General features: G+C 42.7%; 1 long non-coding RNA gene across 1 annotated transcript; it reads left to right on the top strand.

The window, feature by feature from the left end:
- Positions 1 to 3,270: 3,270 nt before the first annotated feature.
- On the top strand, positions 3,271 to 4,124 carry LOC138515597 (uncharacterized). Its single transcript, XR_011282095.1, has 3 exons — positions 3,271 to 3,679; positions 3,785 to 3,907; positions 4,015 to 4,124. It is a non-coding gene; the product is annotated as an uncharacterized lncRNA (long non-coding RNA).
- The last annotated feature ends 6,347 nt before the right edge of the window (positions 4,125 to 10,471 follow it).

Below are 10,471 nucleotides of genomic sequence, written 5' to 3'. Positions count from 1 at the left end.
TCAACAAAGTTTCCAAGTAGGCAAAGTAATAAAGAAACATTGGAGCATTCTACAAAGCGACCCACTGCTCAAAAGATTGTTTCCCAAGTCACCCATGATGGCCTTTAAAAGAGGCATAAACGTTAGAGATAAATTGGTAAGAGCAGAAAAAACACCAAAAGACAAGCAGTTATTATTGAGTACTAGAAAGAAAGGTACCTACCCTTGCTTAAGTTGCTCCAATTGTAACAGTGTGATCAAAGGAGAAACAGTGGCACATCCACAAACAGGCAAGAAGTACAAACTTAAAGATTCCGCGACTTGCACCTCTGTAGGTGCTATCTGCGCGATTAAATGCCCCTGCGGGAAACTTTATATGGGTCAAACTACAAGACCAGTGAAAGACAGAATCAATGAGCACAAATCTAACATCAGATGCAAGAACACTAAATCTTCACTGGCCAGACATTTCACAGATCATTGCCACACAGTAGCTCAAGTCAAATTCCAAATCTTGGAAGTTGTGAAGTAACCATACAGAGGAGGTGATTACCACTCGATCCTCGCCCGCAGAGAGAAATTTTGGATTCATCTTCTGGATACCCTTAACCCCAAGGGACTCAATGAGGAGTTTTCCCTGAGGTGCTTTATCTAGGGGATCAATGCAGAATAAGATTAATATCCATGGGACCTGAAATGTCATGATGCCTACCCCCAGGCATCCGGACCAAGCCCATCAGCCTGGGAGCAGGCATCTAGACATTTAGTAAAACCTCAGCAGCCCAGGCTAAGGGCTATCTGGGTTCAGTCCTGGCGCCTTAGGCTCATAGTCATTACTTACCTCAGGCAGACCATGCTGCAAATGACTCCAATCCAACATGAAGCCTGAAAGGGACTATTTTTCTACAGGGACTATTTTTTACTCGGGTGTGGTTCTAGGGACTTCTTACCTGGGACTACTTTTGTGGCTATTTAAACCACACCCGACCAGCAACACACGCTTCGCGTTATTCTGCATCCAGCAGTGTAACACTCTCCATGCATGCAGCCTGCATCCAGTCTTCTGCCACGCCCGCCTCGAATCCGGAGCTCCTAAAACAAAGAGGAAAGAAAGGGACAAGGTTAGAAAACAAACTTATTTCTATTCCACACCTGATTCTGGATCCATCTTGTCTCCGGACCTGTAAAGAACATCATTTCTGCACGCACCGCACCTCCAGGTGCAGCGCCGCGCCATACTCACCAGTCTTCACAGCATCCTTCAGGTCGGCGCTGCCTCCATCATTTCTTCGCCGAACTTCGGCACCTAGGAGACAAAAGAAAACCACAAGATGAGCCGAGGGAACCAACAAATATAATTCTTACCACCATAGACTTACCTGATTTACCACCGGAGGCATCCTTTTGTGACTCTCCATATTTTCACGTGCCGCATCTGTAAAGAGAGACAAAACAACACGTTTTCCTCGTGCAACATTTACCGGACAGCGCCGGGTGACACAGACTCTTACCTGAGCGCCACCAGCTGCCACAAGAGCATCTTTTCACAAGCCAGCTGCAAGACAAGAAAGGAAGGGGGGAACAAGAGTGAACATCGGACATATTGAACTCTATGAACTTATTACTTACTGGTCCTCACCAGGAACCTCAGAGTCAATACTCTCCGGAACTCTCCCGAGCCTTCAAACCAGTGAAGTAACTGGAATCGATGCGCCCCTGCAAATCCACGCAGGATGGAGAGCTCATCTTTCAAGAATATAAGGTGAGATTGCTGTGAGGGCATTTCGGAGGTGATTAGTTGGGGAGGACTGTGGGGGTGCCTTCACTTGAATCCACAAGTGGCTAAATCCATCTCTCCACTTGCAGGAGAATATTTCTACGGGTTAAGCAGACAAGATTAGGGGGGCAGATCCAGTCAGTCATCGCTGCACTACGCATCACGTGGGTGGAGACTGCAGCTGCCTGGGTCCGACCGACGCCCCTGTGGGAGCCAGGTGAGCGTAACATGAAAGTGAACTGGCAGGTCGAGACATTTGCAACTTAAGATATAACCTTCATCAAATTCTGATATCTCCCAATTAGTAAACAATTTGGATTTACCTTACTAAATAACATTCAATGGGCCTCATTACATTGTAGGCGGTAGCCATGGCACTACTAGCGCCATGGCTACCCCCTTACCGCATTCCGGGTCTGTGTTCCCGGAATAGGGACTTACTGGGTCATTCTGACCTTGGAGGACCAGGTAAGTCCCCATTCCGGGAACCATTCCCCATTCCCATTTGATCCCCCATAGGGCTCAATGGGAATGGGGAAGTAGTCAATAACGGTACTGCAATTTGCGGTACCGTTATTAACTCTGAAGTCCCTTAACGGGTCCCATCCTTAATACCAAGTCAGACCTGGCGTTAAGGAATGGACCCGCTAAGGGACCTCGTATTAGGGCGGTAAGGGATTACCGGCACCGGTGCCCTTACTGGTGCCAGTGATCCCTTATCGCCTACCATGTAATGAGGCCCATTATCTTTAACTGAAATGCAAAAGTTTGATATGATCTCAACACCCCAGTTGGAGGTAGAACACCTGTTAATTTCACCATAGTCGGGGATCTGTTTTACCGGCCCACCTTTTTACCTTATTGATAGAATGAACAAACAATTATTAAATGCATGTCTGCTATAGCATATACAATGTACATTAACACACAGTGGAACATCTGTTAATTTAATAGTAGTCTGGGCTTTGTCCAACCGGCCCACCTACCTATATACATATGAGAATTATCTTATGGCAGGAGATAAATACCTTTAGACTATGCGTTTAACTGAGATTATCAACCCGTGGGGACCAGTATATATTCAGCACTAATACACACCTGCGGTGACTAGTACCCACAGCAGGATTATGAGGTATCAACATTGAGGATATTCTATATCATGTGGACTGGTTATCAATGCACCACTTATCAGACCTTACGATCATTTAGAGACTCCGATATTGCCTTACTCACGGTTATTCAATATGTTCTATTGGAACATTCAATCTTTTACAGCCTCTTCCTAATAGATTAGGGAGTCATAATTACTCACCTGAGCATAGTTTTTCAATTTAGATTAACATCCTTAACAGTTGGTAACGATTGTTAGAGACCACACTTCATTCGTTTTCAATAGACTATTCACCAGGCTAAGATGGCGTTCCTCTCTTCTTTTATTTTTTACTCCACCACAGCAGCTTCCACGTTAGTCCGCTTTCTATTTCCGTTTTTTCCTGAATCGAACAGAGGTCTTAACACACGGACGGACCCTGCAGCGTCTTGGACAGTTGTCAAGGCGACCTTTGAAACCCATTGCACTGTGCCCTCTAGGCTCTCTCAATGCATACCTTAGTTTGCATCCTCTGATCAGCCACAGGACTATTGATGCCACTTCGCGCATTGCAGCGCACAATTAGCCAGAGCAACCATGATTTTTTAGCAGCTTTGCAGGTGCAACGCTTTTTCACTAACATGAGAGGCTTTTAAATTGATTCTTAGCACCACCATCATTCTTGGCTCTCCCAGTTTACACATTGACTCTTTGTTTCTGAATAGAATTGCGGCATTCTACAGATGTGCAGACTCTACTATAGAGGAACTCAATGCTAATATAGCGCGTATTTCTGACTGGCCTCAAGTTATATAATCATCCCATCAAGAAGGGTGAGTGAATAGCTTTCAACTATTTTCCATGTATTTCAACCATTGTTGATTATCCTTTATTCACAATAAAATGGCTTACTATGGATATCTCATTTTTATCCACAGTTTGCACGCATGTGCCCGCTGTATGAAAATAACGTCCCGGTTACAAAGTCTCACATCACAGTGAAAACGTATTACTCTGGAGTGGTTCCGTCTGAGACAGGATAAGATCACAGGCTCCAATAGGTGAGATTAAAATAATCATATGCCTATTAACAAGCATATATGAAGCTTTTTGATTAATGTTTGGATATTTGGGCATCCTTACAAACAACTATCTTTGAAACCAACAGCAACCTGTTTTTGCGAGGATAAAGAGAATTGTTAGCCAGCGACCACGCTTGAGCCGGTTCGAGTGCTTTCTTAAAAAAGAATAAAGGAGCAACTACTCAGTACCATTAAGGTATTTTTGCTCATTTTGCTCCTTGACCACAGAACTGATTAATTTACATTATTATCCCATAGTTTTCACTATCCACTCTATATTGCTGATTTGTAATATCTCACAAGCAGTAATTTACATTCAAGCCACTTAAGTCATCAGGAGTATCTTTTTACTGATATATCGTCAGTGAAAGGCATTTGTGATTTTAGTTAATCACAAGAATCTTCCGTCTTTTTTAAGTGCTGGTCCCCTCGAGTCATGATATTTCTGATTTAGTTAACATTAACGTGCTTATAGTTGGTCTACCCCTTGACAGTGCCATCTAAAATGCATTGGTAGATTATGTTGATCATTAGGTGTTGTGAATCTCGTTGTTAAATAACTAACGTTGGATTGAGATAATATAAAACCCATTTCTGTGTATATTTCTAAAATAGAATTTGTTGTTTCTTTTCAGTTCAAATCTTGGCTCTTGAAGAAGAGATTGAATTCTCGAAACGTGTCACCCAATTTAATTTTTCATTTACAATTTCATTTTATTTTCATTTACAATTTTTCTACATAATCCGTTGTTCCTTTGTATTTGTTTTCTGCATCTAAAGAAACAAATGTGAAAATAGTATTGGTTAAATAAATAACTGCTTTTTTAAAATCAAATTATGATTTGGAATGTCGTATTCATAATATATATTCATTGAAAAGCATTCATTTAACATGAACAAGTATTGAACCGTCTGATGACGGATTAGTAACAGTGTGCAGGGGACAGGAGGGTTCCAAATTTTTGGATCCTCTTTTTTCTTTACATATTTATAGTAGTAGACCTGTGCCGGATCTACTTTTCCTCCTCCGCACCTTAAAATCTTTTAGAATATCCTTATAGTGGCCTTTATCCCCAAATCAATATTTTGAAATACATCGACATATCTTTCTTCTTTCCGCTTCTTTGGTAACCCTGTAATTGTAGAGACCTAGGTTAGGAACATTTAGTTATGTATTGTCCGAAGCTGAGGTCTAATAGACACAAATATCTGGGGGGGGTTTCATTACCTCCGAACAATATGTTTTAGCTTCTGTTTTATGGGTAACAAGTACTTCGGCTGAGCAGCTGTGTGTCATTAGCCACTGTTAGATTCTTGTTAGAAATGTTTCGAAATTCTAAAGTGTGACTCAGGAATTTATTAATGTTTTTCCATCCGATGTTAGCCATTGCTGGATCCATGGCTTTCGTACTCTCTTAATTAGATATTAATCATGGTCACTTGATTGGATTACGCGTTGCTGATAGGTTTATGCAGCCCTATGGGTAAGGGGGTGTATCAGCAGCTTTTACTCTCTAAAAATAAGGAAATACTCCCCACAAATAAAAAGAGAGAGTAACATGGGCGTAGGACATGGGGAGACGGGGGGGACAAATCCCCCCCACAATTTTAAGTGGGGGGATATAAACGCTTTTACCCTCCCCCAGATTATTTGTGACTCGCTGCTTGCAGCATGTAAAATATGACTGCAGCCTGCACTGCAGGCTGCAGTTGTCATGTAAGCTTGCAAAAGTTAAAGTAGACTGACTGTCTGCAACTTCTGCTGCTGCCCCGTGCCTGCGCATAATGAACGTGCCCAGGCCGGGGAACAAACAAACAAACTCAGCCTTCGTTTTTCAGAACGAAGAAGATGCCAGGCAGCGATGCATGCTCCAGCCTCCAGTTACTCTGTGACACTGTGTGTTGTCGAGAGACAGAGTGAGACAGACTCTCCCAGGTGCAGGCCGGCATGGGGAGGATTTTTTGGAGGGAATGTGCCAATGTCAGATATACAGTTCTAAACACGCGCAGCGCGTTGCAAAACTAATCAGGGAATCCTGGCCTCTTAATGTTTCATGATGAAACATTAAGAGGCCAGGATTCCCTGATCAGTTTGCAACGCGCCGCGCATGTTTATAAACTGTATATCTGACGTTGGCACACTTTCATGAGTTGAAAAAACCTGAGGCCCTGCCAGTGCCAACCTCAAGTTTTTCAATTAAAGAAAGTGTGCCCCAGGCCCTGCCAAAGAGGAACATCACATTGACATACTTGTCAACATTCTGTGACCAAAAAGATGTAGGATTTTTCAAGTTTGAAAAATAATATTTCTCATAACAATGACATCACAGGAAAATACAAAACATACAAACAGCACAACATGGAAAGATGTTAAAATGTTAAAAATGTATAATTCTGAATGGTAACCCCAAATTGTCGGCAGATGCTGTGTGATGGTATTACACTCTGCCACTTTCTTTCACTGGTGGTTCACCTAAGGGTTGCCCCGGCAAGAGTGCAGGACATAGTCAAGTAGCTTTCAGGTCAGTGGATTGGTCCTAGTGCAGTCAAAGTAATCACCTACCAGTTCACTGTATAGACAGACTAATTAATGTATTGCATGCTTTGTAATGGAGCCTGCCTTAGAGTCACATAAATTACTTGCCACTCTAAAAAGCAGTAGGATCTGTCACTGAACTCTGTACGCGGTAGGACTGCTTCAAAAGCAGTAGCCTACTGCCTAAATCTGTAGGGTTTGCAAGTATGCATTCGGAGCGGCTCTTTGTTCGTTCCTTACTGATGGGCAGACAGGGCTCACATTTAAGCTCCAAGCATTGGCCAACAAGGGCTTGCAAGGCCTCACACAAAAATACGGAGGCCTTTCCCCGATACAGCGGAGGATCAAGGGATCAAGGGTTCACAATGGGAGCCGGTATATATTGACATGTACATGCAGTTTCTATACAAATGCCACAACACTGTTTAATATATTATGTATTGCCTTTTTTAAAGAGAAGGGCGGGACGATTATTTTTGCTGCTTACACTATACTAGTGTCCCTAAACCGTCAGGTTACTTTGAGATTGTTTCTAGTTTATTTCCTTAGAGTTGGATCATGCTGACTGCACCTGACACGTTTCTCTGCAAAAATACATTACAAATGCTATGTATCTATAACTGCTTCTCAAAATGAGACCTGGTGCCCCAGCTGGAGGTGACATCTATTGCTGTGACACTTTGTCCCTCTTCACACTCACTCAACATGCTTACTATACATGGAGCAACAAGAAACTGTTAAAACATTTACGATTGAGGCATTTCGTTATAGTGTACACTGCCAACTGAGACACTTCTAGGTGATCCCAAGTAAACCTACAGAGAAAATAATACACAGGGGGAGGGTGAGGGACAGTCACACGATTCGCCCAGGATAATGCAATCTGGCGAAGACTGGATTTTCTCCAAGATGTCCCTGTACCCCAGGTCTGGCTTGCAAAGTGCAGACAATCCCTGAGATATCAGCCTGACATTGTATAAAAAATCCTCATGAAATCATATGAAGTAAAATGAGGATGAGCCAATCTCAAGAAGAGCCGCTACGTGGGATGTGTGCTCTTTTCCATAGTAATGTCTAAGGTAGGCAAGGGAAAACAATTGATGTATATTCTAATATCAGTAGGCCTCACTTAATGCACACCCCTCCACCTCTTCCCACCAACTCACACCTGCTTGAAGTTTGGATGGTACCACACCTAAAGCTTGGTCTCTGACATGAGGGCTAACTGCTGAAAGCATCTAGCATGAAGAGCTATGACCAAAGTGTTATTATATTCCATAAAACAAACTATTACCTGCACAGACCTGAACTCTGTCCCTGCCCAAAATAAACCATTTGTTGGTGCCGATCCTGCGCATCTCTGAAAAGAAATCAAGGTCTTGGCTAAGCTTCACCCTGTTTTATTCAGCCTGGCAGTTTCTGTCAGCATACTTGAGTGGTCGCAGTGCAATCAGATTTTGGGAGTAGAGCCTCGGCAGTGTGTGGATTTAGTGATTTCTGTGTCTGCCCCCCCCTCCAAATATCCATGCTCCTGACTATTTCTTAAGAGCATATGCTTGCATGTATCAATGGTCCCTTTTAAGGTCATGGATCTGGCATGCCTGTTTCAGCTTATTCTGAGAAGCTATATGGAGTGGTTGGCCATGCAAGGCGTGCAAGAGGAAACCTGTGAAATGTAAGCCAGGATATCAAGGGTGCTCTGAAGACTGAGGAGAAAGTGCTAAGTAAGTGTAGATGATAGTTGTGGGGTGCTGTCCATGGGGGAATGGGAAGCGAGGGACTGGGGTGCAGTAGAGTGCGGGACTGCAAAGTGAAAAAGGGTAAAAAGGGTGCAAATGGCAAAAAAAGAGAGGAGCAAGGGAGGGGAGAGATCAGAACAAGAACAGAGTGCAGATGATAGATAGGGATGGTTTGCAGGAAGGGGTGACCAGTGTATGCGGGGGAGAGAGGGGTGCAAGAAAGACCAGAACACAGGTAGAGTGGTGTAGGGCAGAAATGGCATAGGAGGTGCTTCAGGTTTTGCAAATGAGAGAGAAGTACACACACGTGAGAAAGTGCAGAGGGCAGTGTGTCAGAGGAGTGACTTGGTGTGGGGTGCAGGGAAGGGACTTGGGAGAAAAGAGTGTACAGAAGACGATAATGTGGAGTGGAAAAGGGTACAGACGGGAGATTTGTACAAGGAAGAATGGTGCCTCGCCTCATGTTCCCATATAAAGGGTGCAGTCATGAATGCGTCTTCTTCTAACGCTTGGTCCATGCTCACAAGGCTTTTATGAGGACGATTAGAAGTTGTTAGTTGAAATAATTGTAGATATATACACTACACCATATCTGTCTGCCCATTGATTGGGCCTGATAATACACACAGTGTCCCCCCTCTTCCAGGTACAGGCCGGCATGGGGAGGATTTATTAGAGGGAATGTGGGAGCTCGGGCTCGGTGCTCTCCCACTGCCCCAGTGTCATCTGCGCTCCTGTCTGGTTCCTCTCCAGGAAGAGACAGTCACAGCAGGCTGTTCCTGCACCAACTCCCTTTTCACTTAATCCTACCTGCAGCCTAGATCTGAAGTCAGGACTATCCTTAAATGAGGTATATATTCACCTCTGACCTGACCTGTAGTGGGAGCTGGTGCCAGGGTGCGTGGCATCTTGACATGTAACACAACATCATGTTATTTGGGCCATCTTAGCAACTTTCATGGGTTTTTGGTGGATGGATGCCATGCGGGCCGCATACTTATTTTATGCCATAACCTATTGCTTTAAAAAAAAAAACTAGAATGATCTATAAAGGGCACGTAGAGTGCCAGTTCTGGTTTAGATAAAGCCACTGGCATTGGGATGTTTACTACAAAGCCCTGTGTAGTTAATAACTTAATTGGAGCTGGGAACATTCTACTGGTGTAATACAAATGTCTTATCCAGAGATGCCTTCAGCCACTCTATTAGCACTATGCATTTCCTTAACTGAAGTCCTGTTAAAAACCAGCAATGGCAAGTGTTTGCTTGTGTATACGTATTGGGCATTTGCCAGTCACAGCTATGAAATGTCCCAAGTACTTGGTGATTTGGTGAGGATTAATATAGGCCAGACCAGACCACTACAAAATAATTGACAGGTAATTTTACTCTGTGATTTGTGTCTGCAGCAAAGCCCCTGTTAAGAGGGTTGTAAAGTTTGTGATATTTGTGGACAAGCCAGGAATGGTGGGTGGACACCCAATCTTTTTGGGACGAGCTATGCTCAGGCCATGAAAGCCTTTTGACCGGGGAAGTGGTAACATTTTTACGTGAGCTGAGCCTTCTGAAGTGAGACGCTAAATTGAAGGATTTTATACTCTGAACTGCTTTTATTTTTCTTAATTTTCTTCTGTTTTCTTTTCTTGTTTTTTCTTGTTTTATACAGTGATGGTATATGTAATTTAAGACGTACTGCTATTTAAATATTGTGAAAAGTCGAGTTCTTTAACTAAAACACAATAATAAAAATAAAAAAGCAAAGTCCCCAAGGTGTCCCCTGTCCCCCCCAGATTTTATGGGGCTCATACGCCCCTGTAGAGTCAATATACTCCTCCATAAAAAATAGAAAACAGACATATAGCACCTTGTGCCCCTGCTTTCACCCAAACAGCTCCATGGATATGTACGGACCAGTAGTGTACGTAGTACAAGAGGACACCATTACTGTTATTAATGCCTGATCGGAAAAGTAAACGTGTATCTTTTGATATACATGAAACACTATTAGCAAAGAAATAATTACAAAACCATTTCTGTTTTTCTGTTAAAACATATTTTTACTCGATTTTAAAGTACTGCCAATGGAAAATGGATTTACATTTTAACTCCCAAGAAAATCATTTTACTCCCAACTTGTGTTATTAAATATTGTGTAATGTTTGCTTTTTAAAGCATATGACAAAACATTTAAAAAAAGAAATACAAGTACTTTTTCTGTATCATTTTTGCTCAATGAGAAAACTATCCTAATATTGATCAACAGGTGGC

This window comes from Ambystoma mexicanum, chromosome 6q (genome assembly GCF_040938575.1).
Source record: "Ambystoma mexicanum isolate Mex_15411 chromosome 6q, UKY_AmexF1_1, whole genome shotgun sequence".
In the NCBI taxonomy this organism is placed as follows: Eukaryota; Metazoa; Chordata; class Amphibia; order Caudata; family Ambystomatidae; genus Ambystoma; species Ambystoma mexicanum.
This window is presented reverse-complemented; position numbering and strand designations above follow the sequence as displayed.